Consider the following 19350-nt stretch of genomic DNA (forward strand, 5'->3'; position numbering starts at 1 on the left):
TTTATTCAATTTGAAAATGACCAGTCTCCTCACAACCAAGCAATCAACTGATGAGCGTAATCGGTATTTGATATGATAGCATATGTGAGATTTACTTGTTGAGTTGTGATTTGTTCAGTCTCTTTGTTTTTTTTTTTTTCTTTCTTCTCAAATGATTAAGTGATAATAAATTTGATTTAGCCTTGAGGAAAACAAAGACCAAATTGTAAAGATTATTTTGACATTGAAGCTTATTGGTCAATTCATATTTTTTACCAAGTACAATACTAGACTAATTTTATTAGTTCTTTCAAATTTTTGACAGATCCTTATATTTTATAGTATTGGATTAAATATATGAATTTTATATAAAAAAATTATTTTAAAGAATTTTTACATGAATGAAAACCAAAGATTTCATATTATTTTGAATTTTATTTCAAGGTGTCGGTCATGATATATTTCATCGTAGAAAATGAAGAAAGCAAGTTTGGATTTAATTGAATGTTACAGTTTCATCTGATCAAGGACTTATAACTATTTCAAAGTTCGGATCAAGCAGTAATGTTCAACTTTTGGGAATCCTTTGAGTTGCTGTCATTATCTGGTCAATATAGGAAAAAATGTAGTAGGATTTGTGTATTCCAGTCAAATTTATTGATATTCTTATGTAGTGTTAATATGATCACTCGAAAGTGAATGAAAAACAGCCAAAGACATAATTCAGAACGATGAAATGTCAGCCCTGTATGCTTTGTGTTTCATCAAGTCTGCCAATGATGACTTGAGTCTTAGTTTGATGCAGTGGCAAAATGCATTAGCATAAATTTTGACTTACTAAAGTTGATTAAAAACATTAATAAACATGATTTAATCAATATAAGCTCGGATGTGTAAACTAGTGCGTAAACTAATTTCTGTCATCATTCCTAAGTAGCTAATCCATCCTTGATCTGCCATGCAATAAATGAAAATGACTGATGTAAGACATACTGATTGTGTTCTTTCTTTTTATTGTTGGTATAAAAAAACGCAGGAAAAAAGATTTTTAAGTGATGAGATTTGAACCCCATCAATGCCTTCCCTTAAGTATGATATAAATCAATTGAGTTAAACACTTAATTATTTTTTTCCCTTAAAAGATCTATCTGTATCCGGTTGGTGCGACGGAATGAAGCACCAATTGCTATATGATTCCGATAAGTATTTAACTATTTTCATCGGAATTATTGCTATCTGTCTCTGATGGGTATCCACCAAATACCAAAGTGGTAACAGAGCCACAAAATGATAATTCTCCGTACATACATTCACCATGAGGATCGAGTCCCTCAAATTCAGAGTCTGCTTTCTCTTGTAGCTCCAAGGCAAGCTCTAGCGTTACCTCCACCTCACCCATTGCTGGCCGTTCATTTCCCTCTTCGTGGACACAACTACAAGCAATTTCCAAGTATTTCTTGAAACATTCTGGAGCTATCCTCCCCTTGAGGTATGGATCAATTGCCTGATCAAGTGTGTTTTGTTTAAACGTGGGTGATGTCCACTCACGGACTCTTACACCCAAAAGAACTTCAAACAAAATCACCCCAAACGAGAAGACATCAGACTTTTCTGTCAGTTCCCCATGCATTATATATTCTGGAGCCATATATCCAGCAGTACCCGCTCTTCTTGACTCCAATCTTTTGAAGGATTTTGACATGCTAGGAGGACCCATTTTGGACGAGCTGAAATCGGAAAGCTTACAAGAATATTCATCATCTAAAAGTATGTTTAAGCTTTTGATGTCACGGTGGATTACAGCATGCTTGGCTCCTGTGTGAAGGTAATGTAGTCCACGTGCTGCACCAATACATATCTGTAGCCTATGTTTCCAAGCAAGTGGAACATAGTCCAGATTCCTATTGAAAAAATTAGCAAGAGACCTGCTCCTGTATTCTAAGACAATGATCGTCTCATTTTGCTCAAGGCAGATCCCGATGAGAGAGACGAGATGTGGGTGGCGTAACTGGCAAAGTATCTGTACCTCATTTCGGAAATCTCTAACTTCGTCTAACGATCTGCTTTGGCAGTGTTTGACAGCAACCATTGTTCCATCATCGATAGTACCTCTGTAAGTAGTCCAAAATCTACCTGCACCAATAACAGAGTCTGGATGAAAGTTGTTGGTAGCAGCTTTGATCTGGGCTAGTGAAAATTGACGGCATATGTCCTCTGGAAGGGCTGAACTTTGTCTAAAAGTGGAGTTCTTTTTTTGCTTCAAACCTTCGAAGAAGCTCAGAAGAGAACTGTCACGTCCCGAGATCAACACGTAACACGATCGTATTACTTTGAAAAAAATCTCAAAGTAATATGAAGCCTTCTTTCTTAAACATTCTAAAATTCTTCATAAAACAATATACCAAGTAAAATTCATATATTTAATCTAACTGATAATACATCTTTATATGTGCAAATACAAACCATATAAAATACCAAACTATCTCTTAAGATCTCATTGGTCAACATATTCTCCGTTAGCCAGGGTCATAGAACTAGTTTTGGTGTCGATGATCCCACTTTCCAGGGATATAAAAACGTAGCTATCATAAAATCATTCTTTAAACATAAATCATTTTCTCATTTCATTCATAAGCATGATCTATCATTTACATAGCGAAAACACAAAATAATCATATGCTTAATCCTATTTTCATACATTGAAAATAATGAAATAAAACATTCTTTCATTTAGAAACATATGTATATATATATATATATATATATATATAAATAGATTCGAAAACAAGCAAAGTATGTGAGATTCTATTTACCTCTATTCGATTTCACCACTTAGTTTTTCCTCCAAAATAATTAATGGCCTATCCAAAATCATTTCAACAAATCAAAATTTAATCAACCCTTTTTGAGACCATTTATACAAAAATCAACTAAATTACACAATGGTTAACTTAACTAATTAATACTAGCAGCCTGACTTCTTTTCATTAAAATAATCATGTCTCAACATATCCAAATCAGAATTATGATCTCTTTATGCGTTAGAAACTAGACTTGATAAGCTTTCTAACCATATATGACACACATCGTAATTCCTTGTAGATTAATTATAATAAATTTTGAAATCTACGTCATATACTGCTGCCTAACAGCTTGTATGCCTTCTAATAAAAATTATATAGTTATTCACAGAAAACTCCAAATTCAATTCCGCTTGTTTCATTGGAAAGTAGACTCAATAAGCTTTCCAAAAATATATGGCTTAATCTGTAAATCCTTGTATACAAATTAAAAAGAATTTCGTAATTCAACCCTGATGCTGCTGTCTCATAGCCTGTATATCCTTAAGTTAAAATTAGACAACTCTTTATAAAAAAACTCGGATTTAACTTTCGTTTGTTTCATTAGAAACTAGATTCAACATGCTTTCCAATGATATATAATAATCACAGCAATAATCTATCCATTAATATAAAATTCTATTTTAATTCATTATTACATATCACAACATCTCATCCAAAAATAGAATTTCTCTTTCAATCTTTAAAAACTCAAATCCTTACTTTCAGCCTACAAACTCTATTCAATAATCATCAATAAATCTTAAGAACATGAAATAAACAAAGCCCAATAATTTACCCAAATAAATCATCAAGATTAATGAAGGATTTCATGATTTTTCTTGGTTTTTCTCTCAAAACTTCAACTCCAAATAATAGCAATCAACTTGATATTTCTTTTTAAATAAAAATAGGGCATGTACTCACCTTTAAGGGATTAACTTGATTGTAGCCTCTGATTGTGAATCTCTAACTTGATTTTTCATATTCTCTAACCCTAAGAAAGATGAGGAAGAAGAACTCTATTTCTTTTCTATTTCACGATAATTAGGTTTTATTTCCTCTAATACTTTAGCCCTTTTTTTTTTACTAAATAATGTCTTAAAAAACTGATGGGCTTTAGTATTAGTCTAGCTGAATTATTATTTGGGCTGGGATATTACATTCTCCCCTCCTTATAAGAAGTTTCGTCCTCGAAACTTGATTTACATCTATATCTCATTCCTCCAGTTTTGCAATCATATCTCTTACCGTATGATTGTTTCATTGAACTTTAAAAAAAAAATAATCATCTTGCCTCAAAACTTGTTCTTTTTAATCAGCCATTCAAAAAAAAAAAATTTCAACACGTTAAAACTCATATCATCTTGAATTTCTAAATACTTATATCCAATCGCATAGCGTCTACTAAGATATTCTCTTAACATAGATTCATCATATACACTAAACATTAAAGGTGACAATATTCTTTATTTTGAACCTTTTCACTTTTCCTAGAACTTCAAATGTCTTTACAATACAAACTTAACCTTTCTTACTTTATAATCCTCGCAATGAGTACAATTGATTAACCACTTGAAATAATAGATCATATCTCCAAATTCTGGTATAATTCTTGGGCTTACTTTAAACCATTACTTAATCAACCAAAATTTATCAGCCATTTGTTCCATAAATTCAATAAATAAAAATTTTTCTTCTTTGTCTTTATGCCAATAAGTCTAAGACTTAGATTTACTTCCATACAAAATCTCAAAATAATGAATCATTGAATGTTTATCTTATGACTATCGTTATAAAATATTTCTCTTCAAGTCATGACATAAGCATTTCTTAAAAGAATGTCAATCAACAATAAAGCCTAAAAAATGAAGACAACACAAAATATTCTTGTCCAAAATCCATTAGTCCTTATTTATTAAAGATTCATCACTTTTTCAACTAATAATAGCACAACAATTTAGAACTTAAAATCAATTCAAGCTTCCACTGTGCACTCTGATATTTTTTTCCAATACAATTCAAATAAGTTAACTTTCATAACATCGTTTTGTAACAAGAAAAGCATGTGTCCACAAAATTCCTTGTAATATGTTTCACACCATGTGTTCATAATCATAACAACCTTGAATAACAATATCAACAAATCATTTTGTCACCAAAAAGATATCACATAATACTTTAATTTTCTTTTCTTTTTCACCGACAACATGAGATTTTCTATCAATTAACCACTAGAATACATATGACATCAATGCAATAGATCATATCCATAAATTTACACCATGTAAATTCAAACATAAATCTCTAATTATCAAAGTTGTCTTCAATTGTGAATATTATTCTTTCTAATATACCAATTATCATATAACAATTGATTCTTCATAATCCCCACAAACATCATAATGTCTCAAATTTTCTTTTTACCAAATATATTGCTATCATCTTCACGTCAAAGTTAAAAACTATGCATCATAATCCATAAAAAAAATTCTTTTATAAAGTTTGAACCAATAAGAACTCCAAACAATTGAATTCACACCAAAAGTATAATTATGAACAATAGCCAAATGCATCACATTATTTCAGAAGTTCTATCAAACTTCTCTAAAATTGAATAGATGCTCAACATCACCAAGTACACAAAATCATCACTTATAAGATTTCAACCAATCTTTTACCCTTGTAAAATTCAAACAATCATTTGCACTTGTAAGATTTCAAACAATCATTCTTAACCAAAACATATATATTTTTTTGTAAATCAATTACTCCTTTAAAATTAACTTCCTTACTAAATCATCTAGATAACCACAATTTTAATTCATTGCTAAGTACACAACCCTATACCACAATAGGTCATGTTCTCTATAAATATAAAATTCGAAGGAATCCAATAGTATACTTCAATTAAAAACTATAACCACAAATTAATCACTTTAGCCATTAAAAATATCAGTACACCTCAAATAGGAATTTAATGATCAAACTTTAAATTAACTATACAAACATCCAACTCACATAATCAAACCTTAAATACTTTCTTAATAAAAATGTAGAACCAAATCAAGTGAACATCTTTCTTTACGTCTATAAAGCTATTTACCACAATTATAACATTTTGGACTAAATCCATCAAAATAAATTCTCCAACATTATAATCTATAAATAATTGCATCCAAATTTCAACATATCATTTCATTCCAACTCTAATATTCTATACTTTTAATTTCAACAATGTACACTCCTATTCTAATCTTCATCCTTGATCAATGATTTACTTAACACTTATCAAATAATTTCAAAACCTCATTAAGTCAAAAGTCTTTTCTCAAACCCATAAGATATCCAACGACCAAATTGTTCTCTTAAATAATCCTTTAACTTATAAAATATATCTCATTACAAGTGGTGTCAAAAATCTCTTCGACTTATAAAATCGCACTATATCAAAGTAATTACACTTTCTCTTAACTACAAAATCCAAAAGCAATATATAAATATCAATAAAATAACTACACCAAGAATCCATTGAATCATTGATTCCTCAAAATTCATTGAAGCTTTAACTACTCCAAAATTCATCGAATTATTTATTTGTACTCACCACTATAGTTTATGGATCAAAGTTATGTCCTTGAAAAATTATCACATTATCCAGATGTCATCATCTAATTCTTAAAAATCTTCACATAATATATAGATTGTAACCATACTCATAGAATATCTCTTTCAATCCAAGGATCATAAACTATATTCTTTGAAAATCACTGTTAATCTACTTATCATAAATTAACTTCTTAAAAATCTCCAAAGATTATAATCATAGTTCTTAGAAAATCTTCAAAATCATATTATAAGCTCCTTAACATCTCACATAGTTTAAGGATCATAACCTGAACTCTTAGAAAATCTTCAAGAAACCTAACTTAAGCTTTTAAAGAAAATCTCAACACAATCTACAAATCATAATCTACCTCTTAAAATTCTCCAAAGATCGTAACTTAAGCTCTGATACTACTTCTGTCATGCCCTGAGATCAAGACGTAACATGACCATATTACCTTGAAAAAAATCTCAAAGTAATACGAAGCCTTCTTTCTTAAACATTCTAAAATTCTTCATAAAACAATATACCAAGTAAAATCCATATATTTAATCCAACTGATAATACATCTTTATATGTGCAAATACAAACCATATAAAATACAAAACTATCTCTTAAGATCTCATTGGTCAACATATTCTCCATTAGCCAGGGTCGTAGAACTAGTTTTGGTGTCAATGATCCCATTTTCCAAGGATATAAAAATGTAGCTATCATAAAATCATTCTTTAAACATAAATCATTTTCTCATTTCATTCATAAGCATGATCCATCATTTACATAGCAAAAACACAAAATAATCATATGCTTGATCCTATTTTCATACACTGAAATAATGAAATAAAACATTCTTTCATTTAGAAACACATATATATATATATACATAGATTCGAAAACAAGCAAAGTGTGTGAGATTCTACTTACCTCTATTCGATTCCACCACTTAGTTTTTCTCCCAAAATAATTAATGGCCTATCCAAGATCATTTCAATAGATCAAAATTTAATCAACCCTTTTTTAGACCATTTATACAAAAATCAACTAAGTTACACAATGGTTAACTTAACTAATTAATACTAACAGCCTGACCTCTTTTCATTAAAATAATCATGTCTCAACATATCCAAATCGAAATTATGATCTCTTTAATGCGTTAGAAACTAGATTTGATAAGCTTTCTAACCATATATGGCACACATCGTAATTTCTTGTAGATTAATTATAACAATTTTTGAAATCTATGTCATATACTGCTGCCAAACAGCCTATATGCCTTCTAATAAAAATTATATATTTATTCACAGGTAACTCCAAATTCAATTCTGCTTATTTCATTAGAAAGTAGACTCAATAAGCTTTCCAAAAATATATGGCTTAATCTGTAAATCCTTGTATACAAATTAAGAAGAATTTCGTAATTCAACCCTGATGCTGTTATCTCACAGCCTACATATCCTTAAGTTAAAATTAGACAACTCTTTATAGAAAACTCGGATTTAACTTTCGTTTATTTCATTAGAAACTAGATTCAACATGCTTTCCAATGATATATAATAATCACAGCAATAATCTATCCATTAATACAAAATTCTATTTTAATTCATTATTACAGATCACAACATCTCATCCAAAAATAAAATTTCTCTTTCAATCTTTAAAAACTCAAATCCTTACTTTCAGATTACAAACTCCATTCAATAATCATCAATAAATGTTAAGAACATGAAATAAACAAAGCCCAGTAATTTATCCAAATAAATCATCAAGATTAATGAAGGATTTCATGATTTTTTTTTGTTTTTCTCTCAAAACTTCAACTCCAAATAATAGCAATCAACTTGATATTTCTTTTTAAATAAAAAAGGGTCATGTACTCACCTTTAAGGGATTAACTTGATTGTAGCCTCTGATTATGAATCTCTAACTTGATTTTTTATATTCTCTAACCCTAAGAAAGATAAGTAAGAAGAACTCTATTTCCTTTCTATTTCACGATAATTAGGTTTTATTTCATCTAATACTTTAGCCATTTTTCTTTTACTAAATAATGTCTTAATAAACTGATGAGCTTTAATATTAATCTAGTCCAATTATTATTTGGGCTGGGGTATTAGAAGAACAGAAATGATACATCATGGTGGAAGGTGAGGATTTAGTAGGAGTTGAAGAGATGCGATTTACTAGAAAGGAAAGTAAAAAGAAGAAATTGTTTGAAATTTGATTGTTTTTTGCTGCCTTAATTCATCCGTAAAAATATATTGAATTTGTTTGATTGGAAAGATTAAACCACAACTTCTTTTTGGTCATTTTATGAGCCGTTATTCTTTAATTTCCTGGCTGCTTCTTTATAACAATTCAAAAATTGAAGTTCATTAATACGGTAAGAAATAAAATCTTGGTAGGGGACTATGGCTACTAATCCTGAGTCTCTGAGAATTAATGACTTTGGTGCTAATTTCTATAATTGTCACTTCTGTGAACTTTCGTTGGTATTTCATGGCATCTTCTCGCATAATTGATCATTTTATTAGCCATTATTGTTTCCTGGCTGCTTCTTTCTAAGAAGTCAAAAGTTGAAGTTCATTAATACTATTCACGAGTCTAATAAGAGAATTAACGAGTTTGGGGCTAATTTGTTTAATTGTCACTTCTGTGAACTTTCCTTGGCATTTCGTAGCAGCTTCTCACGTATCTGCCCTGGCGGGGAGGGAGTTACAACAAGTCAAAGGGATCAATATAATACTCTCTCTCTTTTTTTTTCCCTATAATTATTTGCCTTTCGTGAAATTTAAGGGAAAAAAAATTTTGATTTCTGTATTATATTTTATATTACAGTTTTATTCTTTATAAAATCGATGACTTTTAATGTTAAAAAAAATTTGAATATAAAAAAGTAAGAAATAAGTATTAGAAAAAGAACATAATTTTATGACATTAAAAAAAATGTATCATAAAAATAAGACAGATGAAAATTACTTTAATTTAAGTAAGTTAAAATTTTATTTAATGTTGTATATAATTGTTTTAATATTAATAAGTGGTTCTCAAGTACATTTTTTTGTGGAAACTATAGGTATCTTTTCTTAACTATATATATATATATATTTTTTTTTTTTCTTTTGCTTAAATTAGATAAATTAATTACCTACTAATCTCCTGCAGCAACAAAGTTGCAGAGAAACAAGCATGACCAAACAGTATCCTGACTAAGATTAGTACTAAATTTGTAAGCCACAGCTGCTTTGAGAAGTGTTACTCCATGGTTACAAGAAGTTTGCATTCTCTCGTCATATTGCAAGAAAGCTTCAGCAAACTAATACAACACAAGGAAGCGCTCTTTAGTGAATTTGATCCGAACAAATCAAAATATATCAGATACAGATTATTTTACTATCCACACTTCCATTGACATTTTTCTTAAAAAAATTATTTATTAATTTTTCACAGTAAATTATCTAATGAAAAAAATTAAAAAAATTAAAAAGGCAAAAAACGATAAATAGAAAGCCATGTGGTATAGTCTCGGTATCAAGTTGGTGAGATAAAAAAGAATTTAAAATCTAAAAAATATTTATCTAATATATAAAAAAAAGTAAATATGTGACAATATTCTTAATATCAATTGAGTCCCATAAATAAATTTAAAATCTTAAAAAAATTTAAAAAAAAAAGAATAAAAACTATTTGGTATAAAGAGGACTCATTTTTTAAAAATAAAATCTTTAAAAATTATTTATTAAATATAAAAATTTTGATAAAAAAAATTAAAAACTAAAAATTAAAAAACAAAAAGCAAAAAGTAAAAAGCAAAAAAAAAAAAAAAAAAACCAACACTATCATTTGGCATTATTAATAACAAAACCTAGTCATCCGTAACTTGGTAAAATTTATAGTGTAGATAACTTACAGAGTACGAAAGCAAACAGAAACCAATTATTTCATTCGAAGACTTAGGTAGATATGCATATTTTTATTTGATGCATATCCATTACTTGAATTTTCTTCCGTGCACCTTTCTTATAGATAATGATCTTTTTATGGAGTTGATATGATTGGTAAATGAAAAAATTTCCACCAAAATGAAAGCAACAATTAAGATTTATAAAATAAATTTTGGGTCCACATGGTTATACACAATTAAGTAATAAGTTATTTTCATTGCTGTTTCGTTTATCAAGAGAATACAAGTCAAGTTCCCAAGCGAAGAAATAAATAAATGTTTATAATTATTTTAGTTATTCAATTAAGTTCTTTTCATTGCTTTTTCCAAGAGAATACAAATCAAGTTCTCATGTGAAGAAACAAATAAAAGTTTATACTTATTTTATTTAATAAGTTCATTTTACATATTCATTTTACATTCTAATAATTTAAAAGTGAAAAGTACTAAAAGTTTTATGAGTTATAATATAATTTTAGAAACTCATATATATTAGTATGTAAAATTAGTGTATTACTAGATGAGTGCATATAATATTTTCTTAATAAAAAGACAGTGCTACATTCAATCGATTAATACATTTATTTCATACATTCCTTTTTTATTTTAGAGATGTAAGTGAAAAATACTAAAATTTTAAGAATATATAATAGAATTTTAAAATATTATATGGATGTGTGAAATAAGCATATTAGATGAATGTACATGACATTTTCTTAATTAAAAGTGTAGTGTTATTTGCTCTCAACTAATATAGTATTTTACACACCCATTTTTTTTTTATCTCATGTCATTTTCACAATGTCAACCTGTATCCGGCTCGGATTCGTATTTCTTATTATTTCTCTTTTTTTTTGTGGGCATCCTTCCGAACCTCCCATTGTATCTCGTACGTATCATAGTTATTGGGTATGAGCCAGTTCGAAAGGACCAGGAACTGTTTAGTGTTCCGCTGCTACAGTTATTAACAATATCCATGTATATACTATTTTTTGTAATGATTTAGAAATTTTTATTCCTCTCATAATTTGTGTAAAGAAATATATGGGCTTCAACTTTGTGTAAAGAAATGTAGGAACTTCTACTTCAACCTTTCCTTATGCTGATTTGGGAGGCTTTCAACTTTTTGTCATCGAATGAATAGGTGAGAAGGGCCAAGTCAATGTGCAAAAGCCAAAGCAAAAAAAATGAGAATCATTTCGTATTTTATATGAATGTAATTTCCTAAGAAACTGCAAAGAGAAAAAGGATTGTAAAATAAAACTTTGGGTCAATATGGTTACACAGTTATGGTCTTGTCAGTGCTGTTTCGTTTTTCAAGAGAATACAAGTCAAGTTCTTATACTCCGTTCCTCCCAAAACATATTTCATATATTGATTACCATAAAATTTTAAAAAATTTAATTTAAATGTATTAAATATCAAAATTTAAGATTTCTTTTATAAAATTAAAATTTCATGGTTTTAAATGTCAAAAATAATAAAAAATATAAAAAATATTTTTAAATACAAGAAAAAGATTTTTAAATGTTAAAAAATATAACATAATTTTAAAAAATCTCAAAAATAAAATATGGACAAAAAAATTGAGATAAAAGGAAGTATTTATTTAATAAATTAAATTATGCCAAAAGTTTTTATTTCAGTTGATCCCTCAAAATTGTAGAGATCTGCATCAAATTTATAAAATATTATTTGTTTTAATTTTAAAATTTAATAATTTTATTTCATAAAAAATATTTCGATTTAAATATAAATATATATATATATATATATCATAACAGATTTTTAAAATACGGAAGAGATTTATGAAATTAGATTGATACAAGAACAAAACGACTGTTAAACTATCTAAATAGATTGCTATATGATTCCGTAAGTATTTAATTATTTTCATTCGAATTATTGCTATCTGGCTCTTGTGGGTATCCACCAAGACCAAAATTGGTAACAGAGGCACAAAATGATAATTCTCCGTACATACATTCACCGAGGATCGATTCCCCCAATTCAGAGTCTGCTTTCTCTTGTAGCTCCAAGGCAAGCTCTAGCGTCACCTCCACCTCACCCATTGCTGGCCGTTCATTTCCCTCGTGGTGGACACAACTAGAAGCGATTTCCAAATATTTCTTCAAACATTCTGGAGCTATCCTCCCCTTGAGGTATGGATCAATGGCTTGATAAATTGTTCCTTCCCTTACGACATCATTAGCATAATTAAGTAAGTCTTGTTGATGCGCGGGTAATGTCCGATCATTGGCTCTTCTACCAAAAAGAACTTCAAACAAAACCATTCCAAACGAGTAGACATCAGACTTTTCTGTCAATTCCCCAAGCAATGCATACTCTGGAGCCATATATCCAAAAGTACCCACTATTCTTGACTCCACTCTTTTGAAGGATTTTGACATGCTAGGAGGACCCATTTTGGACGAGCCGAAATCGGAAAGCTTACAAGAATATTCATCATCTAAAAGTATGTTTGAGCTTGTGATGCCACGGTGGATTACAGCATGCTTGGCTCCAGTGTGAAGGTAATGTAGGCCACGTGCTGCACCAATACATATCCGTAGCCTATGTTTCCAAGCAAGTGGAACATAGTCCAGATTCCTATTGAAAAAATTAGCAAGAGACCTTCTGCTCATGTATTCTAAGACAATGAACATCTCATTTTGCTCAAGACAGATCCCGATGAGAGACACGAGATGTGGGTGGCGTAACTGGCAAAGCATCTGTACCTCATTTCGGAAATCTCTAACTTCGTCTAACGATCTGCTTTGGCAGTGTTTGACAGCAACCATTGTTCCATCATCGATAGTACCTCTGTAAGTAGTCCAAAATCTAACTGCACCAATAACAGAGTCTGGATGAAAGTTGTTGGTAGCAGCTTTGATCTCGGCTAGTGAAAATTGACGGCATATGTCCTCTGGAAGGGCTGAACTTTGTCTAAAAGTGGAGTTCTTTTTTTGCTTCAAACCTTTGAAGAAGCCCAGAAGAGAACAGAAATGATACGTCATAGTGGAAGGTGAGGATTTAGTAGCAGTTGAAGAGAAGCGATTTACTAGAAAAGAAAGAAAAAAGAAGAAACTGTTTGAAATTTGATTGTTTTTTGCTGCCTTAATTCATATATTGAATTTGTTGGACTAGAAAGATTAAACCACAAGTTCTTTTTGGTCATTTTATGAGCCATTATTCTTTAATTTCCTGGCTGCTTCTTTATAACAATTCAAAAATTGAAGTTCATTAATACGGTAAGAAATAAAAGCTTGCTGGTATGGGACTATGGCTACTGTTCCTGAGTCCATGAGAATTAATGACTTTGGTGCTAATTTCTTTAATTGCCACTTCTGTGAACTTTCGTTGGTATTTCATGGCATCTTCTCGCATAATTGGTCATTTTATTAGCCATTATGTTTAATTTCCTGGCTGCTTCTTTCTAAGAAGTCAAAAATTGAAGTTCATTAATACGGTAAGAAATGAAAGCGTGCTGGTAGGGGACCACGGCTACTATTCACGAGTCAATAAGGGAAGTAATGAGTTTGGTGCTAATTTGTTTAATTGTCACTTCTGTGAACTTTCGTTGGCATTTCGTGGCAGCTTCTCACGTACCTCCCCTGGCACGGAGCGAGTTACAACAAGTCAAAGGGATCAATATAATACTCTCTCTCTCTTTTTTTCTTTATAATTATTTGACTTTCGTGAAATTTAAAGGAAAAAAAAATTGATTTCAGTATTATATTTTATATTACAGTTTTATTTTGTTTATAAAATCGATGACTTTTAATGTTAAAAAATATTTTAATAAAAAAAAGTAAGAAATAAGTATTAGAAGAGGAACATAATTTTATGACATTAAAAAAAAGTACAAAAAAAATAAGACAGATGAAAATTACTTTAATTTAAGTAAGTTAAAATTTTATTTAATGTTGTATATAATTGTTTTAATATTAATAAGTGGTTCTCAAGTAATTTTTTCTTTGTGGACACTAGGGATATATTCTTAACTATATATATATTTTTTCTTTTGCTTAAATTAGATAAATTAATTACCAACTAATCTCCTGCAACAACAAAGTTGCAGAGAAACAAGCATGACCTAACAGTATCCTAAGTAAGATTAGTACTAAATTTGTAAGCTACAGCTGCTTTGAGAAGTGTTTACATTCTCTCTTCATATTGCAAGAAAGCTTCAGCAAACTAATACAACACAAAAAAGCGCTCTTTAGTGAATTTGTGAGTTTCTTTGCCCAAGTTTACGTTGAGGGAACCATTAATGAAATCACAAAGAAAACAAAATTTTGATGCTGGACTCCATATCTTTATTACACAATGAACAAAACAGTACTGTTCATATTTAAAATCAAAGGGCTTATTATTCCCATTTAAAATTGAACTCCAACTCCCAAGCAAGTTTCTTTAACTTCAACTCAGAATCCAATACAATGTTCACCAAAGCTTCACGTGGTGAATTTCATCCCTATCCATAGCAGTATATTAATGTTATCTCTTGCTATTTACGATACGCAATTCGAAAATTTAAAATTTAATTTTAGACAAATTAAGAGTTTAATGTTGATTTGAAGGTTAATTGCAAAAGTAAGTTTTATATTTGGGTTAATAATGCTATTATCCTTACCTAACTCTGGTTGGTTTAGCTAGAAGTAGATTTTGATAGCAAGTGCTCAGTTTGTTCTGTTTCAAACTAACCATTGTATTGATAAGTGGATCTGGAATAAATTCAAAAGGTTGTGCCTGAAAACAAAATTTCATTTATATTCTGATCAAAATTTAATGTTGTATGGACGGAAAGATGAATTAATTGAAACAAATTCCAAAGATTGTGAATGAAAAAAATCGAAATTTTATATTACAAATGAAAATGAAAAGGTCAAAGATTAATGATGTAATTTACTATTACTTTTAAAATATTCAAATCATATATTGTACCTAATATCGAATAATGAAAATACTTTTAAATTGAAGATAAGGTAATTTTACTAGTAAAATTAGTTTTTCAGCTCGCATGGTGGGCCTGTAGTTTCTAGTAAATTTATAAAATCAAAATTTCTCTTCATGGAATGATATGTCCTATAAATTGCATTAACAACTTTCTGTGAATTTTTTTTTATTAATTTTTAATAATTGTTGAACTTTAAAGTCTTTCAGGTAAATACAATAAGAACTTCTTAAATTGGTAGTAATTTCAATTCATTTAGTCCAACGATAGCAGGAAAACCAACTTCAAGAAACAAACTAAGCTGTTCAAAAAACTAATAAGCAAAAGAAACAGGGAAGAAAGCAAAGCAGGAATCCGAAAATTGCATATTTTTTGAATGTGAGTTCTCAAAGGTCGTATGGAAGGAAGTCTTGCAACTTTGTCAACGTTGCAGAGAATTAGTCAGCTAGGACGGTGAGTTGCAATGGGCAGTGGAGAAGCTAAAGGGTAAATCCTTAATTTCCAATATATTATGGATCGCAGTGTGTGTTTATATTTATCATGTATGGAGATAGAGAAACAATAAATTATATAAAAAATTGTAGTCTGCAGTAGTTTTTCATAAAAGCTCTTGGTCATATTAAAAAGGTTGTCTGATTGAGATTAACATGATTAACTCATGCAATCATTGGCACAGACTGTGTTAATAACAACGTTTCAATAGCTTGAGGTCTAAACAGCTCTACTCTTGGTGTTTGATTATTTGTATCCTATTCTTTTCTTCTCTTCAGGATTCATGTGCATTCTGTCTTCTTTTTTTTTTGGAAAGAAAACTCAGTAGGCACATTCCAAACACAGCGTCAAAAGAAGATAAATGCAGTGGCCCCTTCAGCAATGTATAGTGGCTGCATCATTTGGCAGTATCATGAACTCTCAAGCTTCTTGCTTTGCAATTATGTTATAGCAGACCATGTCAAGCAAACTTCAGTAAAGAGTAGGAAAAGAAGTGCTTGAATAGAGTTTCTCTACCTAATTGATGGTTCCATACTCTTTAGAACAATCATCAAATCTAACTATAAATTGAAGAATTGCATCATAACGTTCAGCAAAACAAGTCTCATTGAAATCAAAGGAAAGAAAAAGCATATATAAAACACAGAATAAAAACAAGCTAAAAAAAAAAAGGCAGATTTATGAACTCCATTTCCCTGTTGCAGAATAAACAAGTACATTTACATTGGAAAGTTAGCTTAATTTCCTCACATGATCACTTGCAATCTATTCAGTGTTATTAGTCCCTGTATATTCAATGAATGACGATGAATCCAGAATTCCAGTATCACTTTGTACACCAAAACTGTCAACAGTAGAACTGGACTCAGGTACGGAAGCACTAAACAATACTTCTTCATACATATATTCACCATGAGGAGCGAGATGCACCGAATCAGAATCTGCTTTCTCTTGGAGCTCCAAAGCAAGCTCTAGCATCACCACCACTTCACCCATATCAGGCCGTGTATTTCCCTCCTCACAAGTACAACAATAAGCGATGTCCATGAATAACTTGAAACACTCTGGAGCTATCCTCCCCTTTAGATATGGATCTATAATATTACAAATGGTTCCTCCTTCTATGGACCGACGGGCCCAATGAGCTAGAAGTACTAAACCCTCGTTTAAAAGTTCATCTACTGCCTTTCTCGCACACAATACTTCAAATAAAACAACCCCAAATGAGTACACATCCGATTTTTCGGTCAGTCCATCTCCTCTGGCATACTCTGGAGCCAAATAACCAAAAGTACCCTTCAATGAATCTATTTTTTCCAAAGTTTTTGACTTTCTATGGGAGCGCATCTTGGACAACCCGAAATCCGAAAGCTTGCAAACCCTTTATCATCCAAAAGAATATTGGCGCTCTTGACATCACGATGAATTACTCCTTGCTTTGCTCCAGTATGTAGGTAATGTAACCCACGAGCTGCACCGATGCATATCTCTAGCCTCTGCTTCAATGGGAGTGGATTGTTAGCAGAATCATTTAGATGATCACGGAGTGTCCCGTTTCTCATATATTCATACACAAGGATCATCTCCCTGTTATCAGTGTAGAACCCTATAAGAGTTATGAGATGTTGGTGACGCAGCTGGCTGAGCAACTGCAATTCAGTTTGGATCTCATGCCATCCATCTGATGAACCTCGATTAGAGCGTTTGACAGCAACAACCAAGTTCCCATCATAGAAAAACCCTTTGTACACATATCCCAAATAACCTTTGCCAATAATCAAGTTCTGATGAAAGTTTTTGGTTGCAGCTTTGATCTCGGCTAGAGAAAATTGACGGGCTAATATTTCCCCAGGAAGAGCCGCAGTATTTCGTAACTTAGCCTGCTTTTCATTTCCCTCACTTGAATCCGATTTTCTATTCCCTGCTGTTTTTGTAAAGAAATTGAAGAAACTTGAAAGAAAACGTGAAGGATCTCCCATGTTTGAAGCAGAGAACGAGAAAGAAGGAGTAGGTGTGGATTGGATTGATTTTTGTGGTGTTATCTCATCAAGGATAAATGTTGCTTGACGTTGAGTTACTTTTATCATTCATATAGTGTGAAACGTAACACCACCGAAAGTAAGGGTCCTACTAATTTACTTTTAGATGGGCGATAAAATTAGTCGGAATGAAATTAAAAATAATAATAAAATTTATTATAATTATAATTATAATTAAAAAATTTTAATAAAATATTTATGTTATTTTAATTTTATTAAAATTAGTATTTAAATTTAATTAAAAACATAATAAATTTAATCGTATCATATAAAAATACCATAAAATATAAATGGGAACTAAAAAAAATGAAATCTTGTAATCATTGATCTCTGCAACCTAAAAGTGATTCCCAACTTTCATTCTAAACTAAAACAAAACCACGCGTTTTCAACCCAAAACAAAAGGTTAGGGAGGGAAGTCACAATCAACAATAAAGCTACCTTACGATTTAGGGCCCCGTTGGTTCCGCTTTTAAGGCCAGTGCGGGACAATTAAAGATATTTCGCAGCTAAAAAATGTAATGAAAATTTTCAATTGCACCACGGCCTTTAATCGCCGTTAGAGCCAAAGACCAGCAGATATTTTTAATTCGCGATTGAAGAAAAAAAAAATCTTCAGATATTTTTATATATGACTCAATTCTACATTTTTTTTATTCAATCAATTTGATAAACTTTAAATTTAAAAATGAGTAAATAGCATATCTAATTTTTAAATTTTAAGTAAAATTTTATTTTAGTTTTTAAATTTTAAAAAACTTTAATTGAATTATCAATTATTGAAATATGTATTAATATATATTTTTTATCTGTTCAACCATTTAAATTAATAAAAAATCTCACATGATATGATAGATAATTTTTAAAAATTTAAATCTATAAAATTTTAAAATTAACTTATACATATATAATTAAGAAATGTAAAATTAAAAAAGAAAAAACCTAAATAAAAATCCAATTAAAACTTGATTTTGTTTTTTCTTTTTTTCTTTACTCTCTTCTCCATTCCTTTTTTTTAATCCCTTTTTCCTCTAACGGCCAAGAGATGGCCAACTATGGCCCTCTTAATTCTTACACCGAAAGCTAGAGATCAATAACAGCTCTACCTTCGTTAGATGAAATGTAAGAGATCAGATTCGATACTGTTAGAACAACCCTTCTCCAGTTGAGATTATGGCAATCTCTCTCTTCTATTTTCTCTTTTGTTCTCTCTAAAATTAAAAAGAGGAAAGCAAGAGGAAGTCGAGAGAAAAAAATTTGATGAAATCATTTTTATTTATTTCGGATATGAGTGATGAGTTAATGGCATTGGTTGATATTCAAGATGACAAAGGCAGCCTTACGGTTTTTATTTTATGGTGTCTTGTGTTGAAATTTTATGAACTCTTCTTACTAGTTATAAAAGTGGAGTTTATTGATTATAGGAAACTCAGATAATTTATCTTTGTTTTTATATTAAAAAAATTAAATCCTGTGAAGAATTTGGGGTTATCTTA

General features: G+C 30.1%; 3 pseudogenes across 1 annotated transcript; all 3 read right to left on the reverse strand.

Annotated features, from left to right (window-relative positions):
* Nucleotides 1-1022: 1022 nt before the first annotated feature.
* LOC111306264 (receptor-like protein kinase FERONIA pseudogene) lies at nucleotides 1023-7113 on the reverse strand (annotated as a pseudogene).
* A 5121-nt stretch (nucleotides 7114-12234) lies between these two features.
* On the reverse strand, nucleotides 12235-13594 carry LOC149512927 (receptor-like protein kinase FERONIA pseudogene; annotated as a pseudogene). Its single transcript, XR_016331720.1, has one exon. The product of XR_016331720.1 is annotated as a receptor-like protein kinase FERONIA pseudogene (transcript).
* A 2880-nt stretch (nucleotides 13595-16474) lies between these two features.
* On the reverse strand, nucleotides 16475-17880 carry LOC111305688 (receptor-like protein kinase FERONIA pseudogene; annotated as a pseudogene).
* Between the last annotated feature and the right edge of the window lie 1470 nt (nucleotides 17881-19350).

This window comes from Durio zibethinus, chromosome 21, assembly GCF_047325235.1.
Source record: "Durio zibethinus cultivar Kanyao isolate XHJ-2024 chromosome 21, ASM4732523v1, whole genome shotgun sequence".
NCBI lineage: Eukaryota > Viridiplantae > Streptophyta > Magnoliopsida > Malvales > Malvaceae > Durio > Durio zibethinus.